Source organism: Dendrobium catenatum, unplaced genomic scaffold (genome assembly GCF_001605985.2).
Source record: "Dendrobium catenatum unplaced genomic scaffold, ASM160598v2 fragScaff_scaffold_974, whole genome shotgun sequence".
NCBI classification, from domain to species: Eukaryota; Viridiplantae; Streptophyta; class Magnoliopsida; order Asparagales; family Orchidaceae; genus Dendrobium; species Dendrobium catenatum.
Window position 1 is genome coordinate 267,042 of NW_021319436.1, and position 20,419 is coordinate 287,460.

Consider the following 20,419-nt stretch of genomic DNA (forward strand, 5'->3'; position numbering starts at 1 on the left):
GCTTGTCGCAACCACGTTAGATATGCTGACCTCGAGCTAGGGGAGGGAGTGGGAGAACAATCTCAAGCACCAACTCTTATCCGTCAGCAATCTCTGCTGGTTCAGAGGTTTAATCAGTGGGAGGCCCGTTTTGACTCCTATGTAGTAGAGCAGCAGCAGCAACATGAACAAGATTTAGCTCGCTTTGACTCCTACGTAGCCCAACAGCAGCAGCATGATCATGATATGGCCTAGTTTAGAGAATAGTTTGCCTCCTTTCATCACTTCTTTCAGTCACCACCACCACCTCCACCTGATCATGGTCCTTATAGTTTCTAGCTTGTTTTGTTTTTTATTTATTTATGTGTTGTGATGTACTTCTTGTGTTTTATTGATTATTATTTTTCTTCCTTTTTGTGATGTCAAAAGGGGGAGTAGTAATGTGTTATTAATGTCGTTAATTGTGTGCATCTTTTAATAAAACTAGTTTTCATGATTTACCTTTTTTATGGTTTATTTATGTCTGTCTTGCATTTCTTAAAAAAATTAAATTAAACTATTATCATTTTCAAAATTTCATCTTCTAAGAATGAGTTTTAGGTTTGTCATGATCAAAATGGGGAAGGTTGTTGCAAATATAGACCTAAGTACTATTATTTTGATGATAATAAATATTATTATTTTCTTATTGTTATTTATTGCATGTCTGTTTTATTTCTTACTCATTGACATTTCAAGTCCACAGTCCTTATAACTGATGAAAGTCTTGGTAAGTGATTTCTATATGACTTATATTAACATAGGATTGTAAGACAGTGATCTTATTTTTTAATGCGAAGGCTTGTGAAGAATTCAAATAAAAGATCAGAATTGAGTGGAAAGGCAAGGGTGAGAATGAAGCCGATAGTGGTATGGGTAAAGCGATCAAGTACCCGAAAGTTTAGAATCTCCTGTTTGACTATTTTGGACAGTGTGATCCCAACTATTTTGTAATGCTGATAGACTTCTTCATCAGCAATCTCAGTGAATCTATGATTGATAATTCATCTAGAGAAATTACTCATAAATGTTCAGATCATTTTCCACCATCCATTACAAGGAAAAAGAGTGCAAGAGGAAGAATTGGAAGAATTGTGTGAAAAAATTGAATGGAATCCACCTGTTTAAATAGAAATCGGGCAGATCGTACTAGTATAATCAATTCGTCTAGACGATCTATCAAAAAAGGTTGTCTTATCATACAGTATGATTAGAAATCGTACTAGACGATTTGAGAGAGCATTCATTCCGAAGAGTCACCATGTACGATTTTTGACTTTTGAGTTTATACAATACAAATAAGTTAATCGTACTGTATGATGTGTTATTAAAGTTCATACTGACTGAATTCAATTCATCTAACGATTCCTACCACATGGATCGTACAATACGAAGAGTAAGTTGTACAATACGATCTCTAATAACTAATTATATTAGCCGTGGGACGTTCTGTGATAAAAGATTTTATATTTTGTTAAGATCATATAGTACGATATTAATCGTACTTGATGTGAGCAAAAACTAGAGAAGTTATGGAATGGAATGTGATGATTACGAAGGATCCAAAAACAAAAAACAAAACATGAACAAGATAAAATAAATTAAAAAATAAAGTACAAACAATCATAAAATAAAAAAATAAAGTTTTTTTTAACTGATCAGTTTTAGAAAATAATAATTTTACTTTATGATTAGATTAAAAATTCAATAAGGAATGAATTGACATTGCTGAAATATAGAAATGTTAGAAATTCGATTTTGGTAACCCTAGCTTAGGCTCCTTACAAGGTAAAGTTATTTTTAAACAAAAAATTAATTTAGAAAATAAATTAGAAATAAATGTGATTTTTTAAAATTTTCTTTTCTGAAAAATATCTAATAGAATAATATTACAAAGTAATAAATCAAAAGTCATGATTTTCAAATTGAAGTATAGGAGATATCAATTGGTACGTGGAGTCTTTCAAGATTTTAAAGATTTTTTTTTTAAAAAAAGATAATTCATAATGTGCTCATTTTGTCTCTTTTTTAGCTTTTGGCGGACATTGCACATCTTTTGATTTTTGATGTACTTTATCCATGTTGTAATTCTTTGACATTCTTTGGGCATCTTTTCAGTTTTGGGCTCATTTTATGCCGCTTTTTATTTTTGCATGCTTACTTTTGAAATCTTTAAAAAAACTCTCAGTTGTTAGATTATCTTTTAAATATGAGAGAAGACAAACTCACTCTCTTATTTAAGGAAGAGTAAATTACAAAACATATTTCTATTCATATGATAAATACAAACTTGATTAAAAAAATGTAAAGAAGATTTATTGACTTAGAACATTATTTATATGAGTAAGATGATTATAAGAAGATGAACTATATATCTATTTTAAAGTCTAACTTTGAATTTGAAATATATTTTGATTAAAAAAACACACCACTAAAAAAGTTAGAAAAATATGAATAATCATCAAATTTTCTTCCTTTAATTTTTTAGAGGAGTTAGTGAAAAATTATAAACTTTTAAACAAAAAAAAGGCAAAATTGTCTTTTAAAATAAATTCCAGCAGAATTGAGTAGTGATTAGATTCTTAAAATACTGAAGGAAAATAAAATAAAATAAAAACATATCCACAAAAATGAATTAAAAATAAAACGGTAAAAATTAAAACAGAAAATAAAGCATCAATTTCAAACATGCTTATCTAACACATCTAATCTGATTCTTAAGATGCTAAAGGTTTCAAAAGCTAGTGGTTTTATAAAGATATCTATAAACTGATTTTCAGTGGCTACATGATCTAGCTCTGTTTCCCTTGATGACATGATCCCTAATGAAATGGTGCCATATGTCTGTGTTTGATCCTAGAGTGTTGGGTTGAATTTTTTGAAATGCAAATGACATTAGTGTTACTTCATAAGATTGGAATGATGCCTACTGATAGTCTTAAATTCAGAGTTCGTTGTTTTAATTAAAGGGCCTTTGCCACACTTCCTAAGGCTATTTATTCAGCTTATGTAATTGACATGACTACTAAGTTTTATTTTTTACTGGACTAGGAGTCTAAATATTATTATTTGAATTGATATGTTCAAGAAGTGTTTTTTCTATCAACATACGTCCAATAAAATTTGAATTAGAATATTTTATGATTTCAAAGAAAGTGTTGTGATTAAGATATTAGATTTTCAAGTTTTGGATTTCTAAGAGATATCTAAAGATTCTCTTAACAACAGTCATGTGAAATTCTTTTGCATAAGCTTGAACTCTAGTACAAAGATAAATACTAAACATAATATCAGGTCTGCTAGCAATCAAGTAAAGAAGTGATCCAATTATTCTTTTGTATTTTTTTTGATCAACTGATTTTTCATTTGAGTCCTTGTCTAACTGAACTGTGGAACTCATGGAGTATTTATTGTCTTGGTCGTATCCATTTCATACTTCTTAAGGATGTCCTTAATGCATTTTGATTGACTAAGAAAAATTCCATAATGCTTTTATCTTATACTAAATCCAATAAAGTAGGCTAGCTTTCTCATCATATTCATCTCAAACTTCTTACTCATTATTTTAGAAAATTTATTACAGTTTTTTATTAGAAAATTCAAACAAAATATCATCATTATAGCTCTGGACAATGAGTAGTTCTTCTCCTATTTTTTTAAGAAAAAGGAGGTTCTATCCAGTAAAAATGTGCTTAACCTTTCGTACTATGCTCTAGGTGCTTGTTTTAATCTACACAATATATATTTTTCTTAATTTGAACACATGATTGATAAATTATGAATTTTTAAAATCTCGGGGTTGTTCAACATACACTTCTTCTTTTGTTACCCCATTTAGAAATTTTTTTTTAACATTTATTTGGTATAGTTTGAATCCCTTAAAGCAGATAAAAGCTAATAGCACTCTTATGACTTCCAGTCTAACTACATGGGTAAATATCTCTTCAAAACCAATTCCTTATGCCTAATTGTACCCCTTAGCCACTAATATAGCATTATTTCTCACCACTATATCAGAATCATTCATTTTATTTTTGAAAACACATTTAATTTTAACAACACTTTTGTCCTTGTCTTTCAACTAGTTCCCAAACATCATTTCTTATAAATTGATTTAATTCCTTTTTTATAGTTAGGATCCAAAATTCATCAGATAGTACTTGATTTATGTTTGTGTGTTCAATCATTGAGATAAAGACAGAGTGATTCATTTCTTTCCTAAGTCTATAACTAGTTCTAACACCTTCAGATGGGTCTCCTATGATCAGTTCTTTTGGATGACTTGAACAATATCTCAATTCTCTAGACAACGAATTTTCAAACTCTACCCTTTCTTGTAGTTTTTATATAATTTACTCTTTGGGTGACTTCAACTACTTCTATCCTAGACTCTTCAGAATTATCAAATTTATCAAAAACTACATTAGTGGTCTCTTCTACCATCAATGTTTTTTTGAAAACTTTAAATGATTTTCCAACATTTGAGTATCCTAGAAAAACTCTATCAGATTTTAGGTTAAAGTTTCCTAATAGAGATTTTCCATTGTTTAGAATGAACACTTTACATACAAAGACATGAAGGGGAGAGGTTGGGTGTCCTACCCTTAAATATTTCATAGGGTGTCTTGTTCAGCCTGGATCTAACATTATCCCTTTACAGAACATAATAGGCTGTGTTTATCATTTTTGCCCAGAAGTATTTAGGAAGTGAATATTCAGTTAGCATGGTTCTAGCGGCTTCTAGCAATGTCCTTTCTTTCTTTCAGCTATCTCATTCTACTGAGGGGTTTTTAGAGCTTAAAAGTTGTGATTTATCTGTTGCTCTTTACAGTAAGTTTCAAAATTTTCATTTTAAAACTCTCCATCACAATTACTGTGAATTGTCAGAATTTTGCAAACTAGCTTTCTCTGAATCCAAGTGGAGAATGTCCTAAATTTTTCTCGAATGATTCACTTTTATGAGACAAGAATCTAACCCTAATAAATCTTGAGTAATCATCAATAATCACATACCCAAAGACTTTTTCTCCTAGGCTTGCAGTGCTAACGGGTCAAAAGAGATCGATGTAAAGGACTTCTAAAGATTTGCTAGTGTTAATGTCCTTAATTGAGTGGAAGGAGGATTTGACTTATTTTTCTAACTGACAGTCATCACACAGGTGATCCTTAGTGAATTCTAGCTTGGGCATGTCTCTTACTAAGTCTTTTTGAGTGATTTTTGTAAAGATGTTTTATGCTTGCATCACAAAGTCTTATGTGCCACAATCAGGATTCATCAGCAATAATTTTAGAGCTGGCAGGTTCAACACAGTTTAAATCAAGCATGTAAAAATTATTGATTCTTTTTCCTTATAGTACAGTAGTTCCATTTAAGCTTATGAAGCAACTAGTAGATAAAAAATTAATGCTGAATTCTTTATCACAGAGTTGGCTTATGCTAAGAAGATTATATTTTAAGGCATCTACCAATAAAATATTTTTAATGAGGAAATTTTTGTAGTTGCCAATTATACTTAAGCTCACCACTCTCTTGGTTATGTTATCTCCGAGTGTCACCTTGCCTCCTGCCCAGACTTCCGACGAAATGAATTAATTTGCATCTCTACTCATGTTCCTTGGACATCCATTGTCCAGGTACCTATGCTATCACGAGGCCTTTTGTGAGAGTATCCCTACAAAATCATCAAAGGTTAGATTTTGGAACCCAAACAAATTTAGGTTTCACCTTATGAATTGAAAAATGAAATGCATGCATGCTATCTTGTGGTTTATGCAATATTGGTCTCCACATCAAATGTGTTCTACGATGGATAGTGCAAGTATCGGAGATATGTCCTAACATGTCATAAAAAAACATGTAATACCAGAAAAATGATTTACTAATTTATGTGGGTTATGATGCCTCTTCTTAGGTTTGAATGCATGTTGTGTTGATGGCTTATAAAATTCTGCAAGTGGAGGTGGTATTTTGTTTTATTTAAAAATAGTTAATTTCACTTGCAATGATTTGTTTGCATTTTCAAGAATTAAATTTTTAAATTTTAAAGCACGCTCACTACTATCTACTTGAGATGCAAGAGTCTCTAGTTCTTTGAATGCATTTTCTAATTCAGCATGTGATGTTTTCAAGGAATCATGTTCATTAGTTAAATCAAAATACTTGTTTAAATTATTAAATTCATCTAATAAAGCTTACTATTCAAAGTAGAATGATCTTTTCTAAGGCATTTATGCTCTTTCTGCAATTTTGAAAAATCAGAATTTAAGTTTGCATACATTTTCTTGAGCTTCCTTTATGTATAATGATTTTTTCAAAAACTTCAAATAGTTTATCATATGAAAGCTCACATACCTTCTCTTGATCAGAGTGATCAAGTTGATTATCTGCCATTAAGCACATGTTGGTAACCTCCTCTTCTGCTTCTATTTCAAATGAGTCTAAAGCAGAGTCTGCCCAAAAAATCTTCTTAGTTCTTTGCTTGCCCTTCTTGAAATTAAGTTTTTCTTCACCTTTCTCCTTGATTGTGTGAGTTTTCAAAATTTGACAATCCGACCTCAAGCTCCCTGGCTTTTTGCATTTAAAATATATGACATCAATAGAAACCTTAAATTTTTATTAGCTTTACTTTTGCTCCATTGCTGATGACGCTTTTGCTTTTTCTTTAGAAAGCTCTTGAATTGCCTTGTTATCAGTGTTATGTCATCGTCATTCTCAGGTGCAGAATCGTCACTATCAGAATCATTAGCCTTTGACTCACTCTTTGCTCGTAAGCAATAAGTGATCCAAGTATGTTACCAATGGAGTAAACATTCAGATCATTGGATTCAGTAATAGCAGTAATTTTTACATCATAGGAAGTAGGTAGACAATGCAAGATCTTATTAGCTTTTTCATAGTTAGTAAATTCTCTTCTTAATGTATGTAGGAAGTAACAAGCTGAGTGAACTTAATATTCATTTCAAAGATTGATTCATTAGGTTTTTTGCAAAAAAGTTCATAGTCATGGAACATAATGCCCAACCTAGATTGTTTTACTTTGTGTTCCTTCATAGGTTATGTAGAGTTTGTTCCAAATTTTTTTACTAGTTGTGCACATAGAAACATGTATGTAATTTTTAGATTTTAGTCCACAAAAATTAGTTTAAATATTTAGCATTCAATTGGGCTAAATCTCTATCTTCTATGCTCCATTAAGAAAAAAATGAGTTCAATTTTTATGCCATTAATAAAACGTGAAGCTGCAGAATATCCTTTCTGAACTAACATTCACATGCAATGATCTATAAATTATAAGAAAGTAGACATGCAAATTTTTCAAAAGTCAAAAGAAATACTATCAAATAAAGGTGGCCGTGTGATTGAATACTCTTTCGCAGTATTACAATTTTTAAAGTTAGCCATTGTTTGTTTTTCAAAAGTTATTTAAAACTTAGTTTATGAATCCCGCTCTGATGCCACCTGAAAGTTCGTTAAGGTTGTTAAACCTCTAAGAACTAGCCCGAGGCTAATCAAGAGGGGGTGAATTTATTATTTAAAACTTCTTTAAACAAAAAAAAAATCCTCGTTTTAAATTCTTTTTAAAATATATGAAAATATCAATTTTATCCCTTGATGTAGAAGCATATTAATTTCACAATAACAATAAAATCAGAGTTTTCAACCACATAAAAAAAGAAAAGTGCGAAATTTAAAATGCGGAAAAATAAAAGAATGAACACACCAGATTTTGTATTGGTTCAGTCAAATTTAACCTACTTCCACTCCCCGAATGCCTCTGCTCCAGGTATTGTACTAAACCTTTTAGTGTCTCTCATTTAGCCCTCACAGCTAGGCGGAGAAGCTCTTATAAAATCTCTTCCGCAAACCCTGTGTAGTAGAATACTTAAATCTTTTTCACCCTCTAGGTGAAGGCAGAAAACCTGAAATCTTTTTTCTCCCTCTTGGAGATGACAAATAACCAATAGTCCTTTTACTCTATACTGGAGTTGGCAGAGAACCACTAATACTTTTACTCCCTGCTGGAGTTGGCGGAGAACCACGATCTAGTGATGAAGGTCTCCTTGGAGCCCCCCAAGAATCAAAGTAGAGACTTGAAGAAGATTGGAATAAAATATTGTTTACGCATTTTCTTCAGAGTCGGCCATTGTCACGTCGTGTCTGGAGATTCATCTGCTTATTCAGAGTTGCCGCCTGGATTTACATGTCCCATCCGCGAAGCTATGTTGGGTTCTGACTCATCTTCATTTGAAAAATACATATCCTCCTATGAACTGTAATCTATTGGTGATACCATCATACATGATTCAAAGGGTGTTTCTTTTTCCTTTTTGGTTGGAATCACTAGTGTCATCGAAATAACTCAAGTTTCCACGAGTAGTGGATCTTCATCGGCCTCTTTTGCCTCCTCAACTTTGAGCTATATCATAAAATCAATAAGCTTAATGGGGTGTCTCGTAGTCTGGTAGTATTCATCCAAATTGTCGACAATCCTTTGGGTTGTTGTCTTTTTCTCCTTGGGCTTCTTCAATTTAGCCTTATTCTTGGAGGACTTTGCCTTCCCAAACCTTGAAGAGCTAGCTTGGTTGGGGTGCTATTTGGAAGTGAATGCTAGTGTTGTAGGTAGTGCCTTAAGATCTAAGACCGGCTCCGTAGGAGATTTCCACTTTACCCCTAGAACTCATTTCAATTGCTTTGGCATTTTCATCGTATTCTTGGAGATCGCAGTCTTCCACTATTCTTCTTGAGCTTGTTTCTTTTCATTTTTTCTTTCTTTAACTGGGGGTATCGAAGAGGACGTAACCATCCTAGTTGATTCTTTCCTAGGGTGAGCCAGCACATTGTCTGACAATGCGAGTTTCCCCTTTCAGTATTTTCTTTCCAAGCAATTTTTGAAGATGTAACAATCTTCATTAGAATGGTCGAGTACCTGATGGTAAGGACAATAGTTTGGACCGCACATGTATTTCGACTCGAGCCTCTTGCATTCTGGCTATTCCAAGTGTGCTTTCACTACTTGTTGAAACAGCTTGGCAACACTTTTCCTCTTAAATGAATATTCCTTATTTTATCTTTGAGGGACGAGAATGTTCTATCACCAGTTCCTGTTATCGGCCTTGGGCATTCTCCTCTACCTTAGAAGGTTTATGATTTATCGTTCTACCCAAGTATCAGCTTCGGCTAGGGGTTTAGGGTTTTAGAATTGTTTTAGCTTTACTTTGTATTGCATTGGCTGCTTATCTTTGTTTACATTATAAACCACTTACTTTTCTTTATCAGCTCTTGAGAAAGACATAGAGTCGGCTCACCTCTTATAGCACATGAGGCTTTATCCTTATTGGGTTTATTCGAATAGTTTTATGATCTGAACAAGTTTAGTTTTCAAACTTAGCCACTATGTCCAGAAGGTCTTGAAATATGGTAATGGTAGCCATACACAGGAATGGTTGCATCTTATCATCTATGTTTCTCATTAATAGTTGCACGGTGTGTTCTTCCTCGAGCTGCTACTCACATTTCATGCTTAAGTTGCGCTAGCGAGTTATATATTTCGATACCTACCAATCTCTCTTCCGTTTATTAAAAGCAAGGTTGGTAGTCGTGATTTTCTCGGTCGCACTAGCAAATCTTTTCACAAACATGGCTTCTAATTCTGTAAATATTTTTACAGAGTCATTTGACAACTCAACATACCATTCGAAAGCTATTGTTGTCAAATTGTTGACGTCCTATCGGAAGGGTAGGGCGTCGTTGCCTCTTATATTTTCGCAGGGTGCCTTGAATTATGGCATATACTATCTAAGATTGTTATTACTGTTAAAGGTTTTGAACTTTTGCATGGAGTACCCTTTTGGGTACGGCACTTGGTCATATTCAGCAGTGTATGGGCGACCCTTGCCCACTAGTTTTTCTGCTAGGCAACAATTATGATAGTCTTGATCTTTTCGGTGATAATACTCTCGAGCTGTGCAGCCGTTACAGGCTCAGAGGTACTTGAAATGTTATGTGGAGTGGGTTAGCAGGTAGTGTTGTTGACTTCATTATCGCCTCCAAGAGTGCCTCGTACTTCTGAAATTTGAGGTACTTGGAGGTTTGGATGATAGACCGAAGGATCATGCATGGAACCGAAGGAAGCCATTCTCTGCATCATCCGTATGATTGTCATTATTAGGGTCATCATCTCTGTCATTTTCTTATTCAATTGAGAGATTTCCCTATCATTGACCCTCTTTGATGTCTCATTTGTTGTCGCTTGTTTGCGAGCGTAATATTCTCGACAACAAAGGAATTTTCTTCAACTTCTTCTTCCCTTTATTCTTCCTAAGTGTGACCACTTCTTTTGGCAATGGACACAACCCTATAATGGCATCGCTATATCCGTCTGAGCGGTCGATCATCTTCATCGCCACCTTCATCATCATCGATATGACTTATTATACAGACAACTTCTATATTAATTGCATTATCTATTTCTTCCTCTTCTTATTCCATATATGATTCCCCTTCTCCCTCTAGTACTCAGATCTTCGAGCGGCGACGCCACTGGATCTCCGGCTCTTGATTTGGCAAGAAGATTTCTTTGATCCACGGGCTGTGGTCGAAGTTGGATTCTTCCTTTGGAGTGGTTGGAGAGCGACGGGATCCCCCGGAGGATTCTCCAAAGAAAACCAACGATGACGCCCATCTCCGGCTCTTGATTTGGCAAGAAGATTTCTTCCTTTGGATGGGCGTCATCGTTGGTTTTCTTTTGAACCCATTTCTGATGTTGTTCGTGGATGGGGTGGATCTCTGGGAAGCTGCACTGGATGTCACACCTGGATTCACTTCTCTATCTTCTTTACGAGGCTTTAGCCTCTATATTTGCTTTCCTTTCTACCGAGACCTTTTGGCAGTGATTCCATAAACACACGATTCAGGTATCACACCTCGATGCTTATTAGATGGAGTCTGCTTTATTTCTTTCCTTTCTACGAGAATGGATAGGCACTTTCAAGGCCGAGTTTTTCTGGCCTCGATTATTAAAGGCCGTTGATACTTCTATTTCTTCAGCCCCTTCTCCTTTACGGTCTTCAAGACCCTGTAGACTCGGGCCGACAATTTTTCAGGCCTATTCTTCTTCTGAGGAGATGGGGCTTCAGGTTGTTGGTCCCAAAATGGCTTTTTTAGCTTACCATAGGATCTATTTCTTTGACCCACATGAGGCCAACAAACACATTTCGGATAGGAATTGTAGCTTTCGGCTCTTGAACCGGTAGGTTGGATGGGTGGACAGGGAGTTGTCGTTGTTGAGCTTGGATCTCAGCATTCATCTTCCTCCTTTACCTTCTTGTCAGCTTTCCTCCAAATGAGGAAGCTTCAGTAGTGTTCTTCTCACTTGCAGATATCCCGGTTGACAGGGTGGTGGCGTTTGCAGTTATCACATAAATCCTTCCACCAGTCACAATTCTCTTGTTGGATAGGGCCCCAGGTTGAGAAAGTCGTTCAAATACAGGGATCGTCCTTTGAGGCTCTCAACGACAGGTCGTTACGCTGGCATATATGTTCAAGTAGGAGCCCGATAGGATAGGCTCCTTCCGGGCCTTTCAGTATTCATGCCATTCACAGGAACGACGACAGTCCTTGCAGTAACTACAGAGAAATCGAGATTACCAAACTAAATGGTAGATCCAACATTTTTGGTCTCAATGACAACATTTGCCAGCAAGATCCTGGCTCCTCATCCCAGTTGGACAGTTATCAGGGTGTTCTATAGATCCATATGCATAAATGAAAGGCAAGACCAGCATCTGATACATCACCCCATACTTTCAAAATACAGAGACTTACACAAAACAAAGAAACATAAATAGTCAGTATAAGAAAGATATTAAAATAAATTTAAAACCCTGCTGAATGCCATATTAATGGATGTGAGTTGATCATTTTTAGAATATTTAGAATTTTGGTTCATTAAATAATCATTTTGAAAAAAAATTGAAATTTCATGCCATATAGATTTAACTGCTACGATGGTACTGAGATGATTAGCCAAAGATGGAAAATGAAACCAATCCCTAGCGAAGTCGTTAGAAATCTGTGGGTTCTAAAAATTCTGCTCCGGCCTCCCCCGCTGCTATTCCTGGGGAGTTTTAATAGATTAAGTTCCTGGGTAAATTTTAGGAAGGCAGATGGGGTTATAGATAAGACACTACCCAGAGATTTCGTCATCATTTTGCAAGGACTTTATGATCTGAAATTTGGTTTCCTATAAGCACGAGCCCTTATAGTTAATGATCTCTCCTAATAGTGAGAGAGAACTTTCGATTAAGACTAGTCATCAATCATATATGTAGAGATACATAGTATCTGGCATATAGTAGCTACATGGGCTTAGGTATCGAAATTTTTGATATTTAAAATCAGAAATTTCACCATCTCATACTTAGAGCAGATGGTGGGGGAATAGATGATGAACTCGATCAAGATCCCATGGTTCCATCATCTGGGCCATCGTGATCTCTAGTCTACTTAGTTAGTGGAGGTAGACGATCCAACCTGATAGAAGAATCCTTGTCAATAGCCATGGGTTACTTCGTCTAAGGGTATTTTGTAGACCTAGGATGGATATTTGTCTAATAGGACAAATTTGAATCCACATTAGCTAACAGAGGGCTTTGTGCCATATTGATTATATCATATTTATTCAAATCTCAAGGATTTGATACTACTAAGGAACATATTGGTTCTGACCATAACCATAATTTCGTGATGTCATTTGGCGGCAAAACCACTTGGTTCACAGGGCCCCGAGACATAACTATTTATCCTGCGGTGCCATTTGGTGGCAAAATCGTTGGTCGGAGGATATGTACCATGTCCTTACTAACAGGGATATTTGAGAATGGATCCTAAATATATTTTCGACTAGGCATTAGCTTTTTGTAATCTGAAGTATTTTTCTGATTTGTCTAACTCGACAAATTGTTGCGGAGGGTGGATGATTTTGCTTTAAGTGATTGGATGGTTGATTTCAAATTTAAATATTTGGAATTGAGATTTTTTTGGAGTTTTGGATTTTCTTAGAGTTTATGGGTGTTTGTGAGCATTTGAAAATATATGATCTCCTCCAATTGATATTTACATTCAATACGACCATCATCGTGGTGTATGGGGTCATCATACTTTGTTTACTAAACCTTGTCGACTCTGTCAACTTTCTGACAGAGGATCTGATTTTGTAGGCTTTATTCTTTATTAACGAATTTCTCTGTTCATAGGCCTTATATGAAAGCATAAAATAGATATTCCGATCGACACCTTGACCATATATATATTTGATAGTTCGAGCTGTGTCAACTCCTATCTACCCGCATAAAAGGATTGGACTCGAACTTGAATTTGTTGTTTGACCCGCACAGCATTCCTAGACGTCACGTGTGTGCTCATAACACGCTCATTGGGGCCCATGTGGGTGTATTATACATCCCCTTCTGTGTACCTATGTGCATACACATTATAGTGCATTTGCGGGGGAATTTTTTTTGAAACATTTCAGTTGATCAGTTGTGAGGCAACTGTCGTTTGAATGCAGCATTATATTTGGAAGCTCGTAGACGCCTTCTGTCTGCTTGTACGAGTGTTGCAGATCCCATGACGTCATACTACAGGTTGTTCGTTGCCTTGTACAGGTAGACTGTCGTGAATTATTTGTTATTTTATGAAGGTAGATTACAGTGCACTAACGAATCTCCTGCTATCGGTTGTGGATGTTTGCATCTATTGCAATTCTTTCACATTTTCCCATAAATAACATATTGATTGTATAATGGGCCTGCTTCAGCAGCTTGTAAATATTTACCTTTTGGTTTGTAGATGACATTTTGCACATATTGCGGTTCTCTTACAACCTCGTAGGAGCTTGCACTTGTCTTCATTCTCTCACCTTTTCTTATAAGGGATCGTATAATTGAGGAATCCCTTACATTGATTTGTAGGAGCTCGTATGCTTTACCAATATGCCACTCTTGCTTGTAGATAATATGCATCATACCTTGTTATACGTTGCATTTGTTGTCTATAGAATTTTTCATCTGCTAGATATTTAATTTGCACTGACTGTGAAGATGTTGCAATATTCATCACCTTATGTTATAACAACATGTAAATACATTATATATGTTGCTGATTATTTGCCCGTGCTTATAGTGAATCAATGCATTTACTTGATAATCATTCATCATTAACTACAAGGATGCCTCAATATTTACTATAAATTGTTCATCATCACTGAGAGGCGGATGACTTTATGCATGATGAGCCTTTTACACCGGCTTATGGAAGCATGCATTTGCTGCATTTCTTCTGCATCTTATTTGTAGACAGAATATTCGGTATATAATGAGCTTCGTAGAGTAGCTAGTAGGTACTCGCATTTGTTGCATTCCATCTGCATTTGCTTGTATGATTGACATGAACTTTTACAAATCAAATGTTATCATTTGTAGGCAATTTACCTGCTGGGGGTTTTGTACATTTTTTCACAACCAAACTATACATTCCATTTAATTTTCTTTGCTTGCTGAGTTCAATACATATGTTTGTATGCTTGGTATTGGTTGTGGGAATGTCATTGTGTCTGTTGCATTCATCTTCTTAATGAATCAGCATATTCCTCAAGAGCCTTTCTAATGAATCAACATACCCATTGTATGTCACCTTGTGGCCCATTACATTACAAACTTTCTTATATTATGGATAAACCTCATCATTGCAAACTCTATGATTCATGCTTGTAGACGAGTTATATCCACTAGGTGCTCCTTTCCACATGTATATGCAACATATGTGATATGCTTCATATTTGTTCACGCTTCTTTTCTTTTTCTAGTCAGCATTACCCTTGTCGCATTGTCTATTTGTGGAAGGTTATGTATCATGACTTTATAATCTCCTCGTTGCTTTCAAATAGATTCTAATTGCAAGCTCTTTGCCCTCAAAGATGGTTCAATATGTATGATAAATTTGCTACCATCATTCATTTACATTCCAATCAAGGTATTAACCTTCGTTTAAAAAAAAACAAGTCATTATTCAAATCAACTTCTTATCTCAAATTCAACTTAAGCTTAAAGTCATTCGAGTTCAATTCCTTGTAGCACAAGTTTAGTTGGTTGGTCAAATGATTCAAGTTTGGCTCATGTTCATTGTAGTTCCCATCTGGATTCAAGTTCAAGTCCTTTGTGTCAAATTGCAAGTCTTTTCTTTTGTTCAAATCCAGTTCATGTTCAATGTCCAACATGCTCATTTCATTTTCAAATTAAGCTCATTGATGTTTGGTTTTAAGTTTCTTGCTATCCAAATCAGGTCTTTGCTTGGGTTTGATTGCATGTCCATGTCTTCTATGGTCCAAAATTGATTCAAGTTTGATTTCAGTTCAATTTCATTTTACTTGGGTTCAATTCTTTATTAATCACTTAGATTTTGTTCAGATACAAGTTCAAGTCCAAGTCTCCTGTTAGGTGTAAATTTTGGCAGCCTCCCGAAGTCTCCCTCCATTTACGAGAAAAATCAAGAGACATCATTCCCCTCCATGCTATATGAGCGTTTCAGGTAGATGTCGGGTGACACCGCAGCTGCAATATCTTCAATCCCCGCTACGTTATATAAGCGCTTAAGGGTCTTTGACCTGGGTATCTGTTTTGAAAGAGTACAGTTGTTTCCCCATATATGGACACTTAGTTTTCGCCCCCCTCATGCTACATGAGCGTGTTGGGAGGTTTGTCGGCTCGCCGCAAGCGTCGAAAGTAGGATGTTTAAGTTGGAAATTTTTGTACCTGAACGGAGGGATGTTGGTGGAGTTTGCATACATATCGAGGCAATAATTATATGCATATGCTACTATTTTTTTAATAAATAATAATTATAACAATAATTAGTTAATTATTATTATAATTAATTATAATCATATATAATGCTAGTTATAATAATAAATAGCTACTGATTATTACAAGTAATTATAACTAATATTAATTATAATAATAACCAATTGTTAATTATTATAACTAATAATAATCATAATTATTCATAACTATAACATTAACTAATTACTATCATTTATCATACTAATATCATAGTTTAAGAAATCTGACACAGATTTTTACCTGATTAATCGAACACAATGGAGGTCGAGTAGTATAGCTTAACTTTGGCATGTTTAAGTTAGGAGGATGGATTGGCTAGGGTATTTTGACTACATGCTCTAGAGATGAGAAGAGAATCAGAGGTGTGAGAGTATGTGGCTTTGCAAGGCTTGCGAATTGGACAAGGGGATCAGATGGGGGGTTGGCGGCTTTGATTGGTGAGGATTTCGGCTAGGTAGAGGGATACTACCTCCCTCCCCTCTCTCTCTCTCTCTCTCTCTCTCTCTCTCTCTATCTGTATGTGTAGACCGACGACTTGCGGACAAGAGGCCAGTGGGATCAGAGGTTTGGGCCTGAGGAGGTGGACGACTGTGGGGTTCAGGTGAGACGAGGAGATCAATTGCGTGGAGATATAGGTATGTGAGCTGTAGAAGGCTCAACAGTGAGGGAGGATTTGGCTTGCAACTTCAGCTAGGGATTCCAAAGAGAAGAAGTCGAATTAGAGGCTGCTCGGTTGAGGTTTTGGCTTAGTGGGTAGCTTCGACAACTAGTGTCATAGACAGTGGAGGAGGCGTCAGCATCGGTGAGAGGAGTTGGATGGTTTGGATGGAGGAAGGAAGAGTTGTTTGGGGTTGACGAAATTTGAAGTGGGAAGGAGCGGGAGGTCTTCTTGCGGCTAGAGTAGGGAATTGGTTTGTGGTTGTCTGAGGTAGTGAAGAAAGGTTTGAGAGAGGTTTGCGAATGTCTTCGGCGGGAGGAAGTCGGAGGTCTTATGAGCTGGGAGCTTCGGTAGTGTGAGAAAGGGAAGGAACGAAAGTCTTGTTCGCTACCGTGTTTAACGACTCAATCAAGCAACTCTTCGAATGTGAGCGACAGGACATCTCGGTGCCAAATCATAGAGCTGGGATACAATAGCGACGACAGGACATGACTGTAGCAGAGTTTCAGCATGATTCGAGCAGGATAACGGTAATATTTTTTTAATTTTCCTTTTTTTTTGCTTTGTTAACAGAGGTCAACAGTTATTTTGAGATTTTTAATCAGAACTTCAGTGTACATTTTGGTATGCATATAATACTGAAGTAGTTCATCTACAAACCATAACTATTACTAATATTTGAACGTACAGAGATATCTTTAAATATGGATCCTTATGGTGGCTACATCAATACATGGGTCACGTGGAAGCATCTATCCTGGTGCTATTGTAAACTATTGTACTTTTGGGAGATATATTGTCTTCAGATATCTAGATTATATTATAACTGATTTCTAGTTGATTGATATGGTTCACATTATGACTATTCAGATTTGCTTAAATTTTCTCATGCTTAAACTTTTGAGAAAGACGGTTTTACTTTATATAAAAAGTAGACTTATTGAATTCATCATTTTACAAATGCACATTTTCTAATGAATTCATGAAGATATGGACAAAATTTAGAACAAATTGTATATATTTTTATGAGTGCATGATGAATATAGTTCATACAACACATCAAGAACATAGTATGAATATAAAACTTGTCAAACTTCATTTGTTGTCCTTCTGTTTTCCTGACAAGCATTTGCAGTGATAAGGATATCAAGATTCTCTCGTCATCCTCTTCCTAATCTTCTGGGTTTATGTCCTGTAAAGCTAGATTCTCAATAATAAACAACAATGTCATCAATGCAGTGCTCTTGCTCAACTAACCTATACTAGAGGAAAATATAACGTTTCATCAGTACGATAATTTATTCTCTTATCCCTAATTCTGAACGTCAATATTGTGTTCCTTTTCACTTATAACATTCAGGCGCTTCAAGAATTTACTTCTAGCCTGCTTATGGAAATCTGAAGAATGTGCAGTCCTTTTATGCTCACAAGCTTCTGCTTTTGTTGATAAGGCTTTCTGCAGTTCATAGGTATGTCTTGACCAGAAACAATCATGCATCTGCTGCCTTGATCGGGCTTCTTTTTTATTTTTTATTTTTCTTCTAAAGCAATCAAGTGGAAAACTAGTTGAATGGCATTGGAATGGCGAACTTACTATTTGTTATTTAATTTGTAAAGAATATTTTATCAAAGCCATGATTTCCATCCATAGATAGCTTGAAATGTCCCAGTTTCACCCCCTTTTTTATCGAAACAAAGTTTTCATTGTATAAAACATGCTCATGGAAATTGATGAAGGGGCAAGATACATTATTAACAAAGTGCAGTCACTGCAGTGCAGTCAATTAAGTCGACATTGGGAAATAAAGCAAGTTGTCTAGAGACTTATGGGCCTGGTTATTGTTAACTTTTTATTAGACAGAACTATGCCATATCTAATAGGTGATGACATAAAGTATCTTTTTGAATGGAAGGAACATTATTGCTGTTGTTTTATGAGAGCCTTGAGCAATTCAAAATGAAATTCCAATTAATGCAAGATTCTACACACTGGTTGTAAATCTGGATTCTTGTGTCAATAATCTTGTTACCATCCGTGGATGTGGATATGGATGTGAATGTGTATAAGTAGTAATGCTCTTATTTTCACCTGTTGTTTACTAGTATGGTGTCTCCGACAGGCAGTCAACGGCAATTCTCTGTAAGCTATGGATTTTTCTAATTTCTTAGGGTGTACTGTTTGTAACGGTATAAATTTCTAAGGATGAAATAGAATGCCTTCACTATTTGGCTGTAGTTATGTCTTTTTGCTGTTAAGCTGCACCATTGATTGGTAAAATGAAAGACATAAAATGGTCGAACTGGGTAACTTTCTTCTGAAGTTTGAGCATGTTTACTGTCTTCTCTCATGCATTAAATAGTGAGAAACAGTTTTCATGGAGTATAGTGCCTGTTTTTTTTTGTGGTAGTTTGGGAGCTCTTGTTTGTTAAGATAAGCAAGACGCACTAATGGCAGTTATTGTTTGTTTTTGATGATTGCTGTTGTTAAATGTGATCAATCCTATAAATCTACTATTTTGTTGAATTCTTATTTTATTTAAATTTTTAATGCATAAACTGTCTGAAAGCTGAAACCAGTAACCTCCTGCAACTTGCATCTCTCCGTTTTCTGCTGTATATTGCTACTGAACTTCCACCAGCTACTGCATATAGGACACTTTTGACTGCACAGTTTCAGAACTAAAGCCTACATAGAGCTGGATAAAGTTACTGAACTTCCACAATCTGTTTTAAAATATTCCCTTCTCATGTTAAAGTTTTTTCCAATTTTTTGGATTGCAGTTTTATGATGTACAACATTACTTATTTGACTTATTTTGAATGTTTGTATGAAGAGTTTATTTGCTACTCTTTTTATTTTGTTCCCAATTCACCTTTTGTTTATACAGGTGGGAAGAAATAAGTTCAAATCCAGATTTTTAGAGCAATTTTGCTGAAGAATATCGGTTGCCTTTGTTTGTGTTGATGAGTACAACAAGCTTTACTTGACCAAAGAATAAAATAGAATTGAAGTCAATAAGGTCACGAGAATGTAGTGGAAAATTTTAGGCCATCCAGCTTGATGTAATGGAAGTTTTATAGTATGGAACTGCCTCATGTCTTTCTAAAGCTGTATGTATGTATTATGATGAATAATAAATATCTAAGGAAAAACTTAAAATGGTTGATTATTGAAGATCAATCTGCAATTTTTATTAATTTCATAAAAAAAAGAGTCTTTGTGAGTATTGACTTAACAATTTTAGCATTCATAAGAGATTCTATTTCTATTTTAGGACTCTAAAGGCTGTTTGTCATTTGAGAATCAAGATATTTGTTCATCATTTGAGATTGTTTCTCCTAAAATCCAATATGATCTAAAGTACTATACTTTTAAAGGCATGTAAGAATTGAAGAATTTTCTTAATTTGTTTATTTTACGCTTGATATGGTTGCTCATATGTTACATGAATTAGCTTATATTAGTGCAATTTATATGTCATATACGGCCAATCATGTGCCCAAAAATTTGTCGATTTCTCAACTAAACGTTACCATTTTACCAATAGGCCTTCTAATTTTTATTTTAATAAGATGTTATTCTTTTAAAGTATAGCATAATAATAGTTTCATTATATTTGAAAAAAAAAATTCAACTTGATTATGATTATCATGATGACCTCCACATCAAAGACCTGAATTTTAAATTATAGGCATTCTTCTTTGAGAAGTATTATTGAAAATGCTTTGGAGTTTATTTTCTTTCCTCAACCAAGTGCCCTCTTAAGACTTGCACAAAAAAATCTATTCACTTGTTGCATATTATATAATTTTAATAGATTACTATCTAGAAGAAAGGAGAGATTA

The 20,419-nt window shown here is 35.0% G+C and overlaps 1 protein-coding gene across 3 annotated transcripts in view; it reads left to right on the forward strand.

Annotated features, from left to right (window-relative positions):
- Window positions 1-19,820, forward strand: part of LOC110113963 (pentatricopeptide repeat-containing protein At1g06710, mitochondrial) — a 46,618-nt gene extending 26,798 nt beyond the window's left edge. The window contains exons 3-4 of one of the 3 annotated variants that reach the window (XM_020846690.2): window positions 17,934-18,042; window positions 19,462-19,820. The gene's annotated coding sequence lies outside the window, so the exon portion shown is untranslated. The remainder of the gene's footprint in view (window positions 1-17,933; window positions 18,043-19,461) is intronic. The other 2 variants (XM_028697571.1, XM_028697572.1) reach the window with 2 other exon arrangements.
- Window positions 19,821-20,419: the final 599 nt, after the last annotated feature.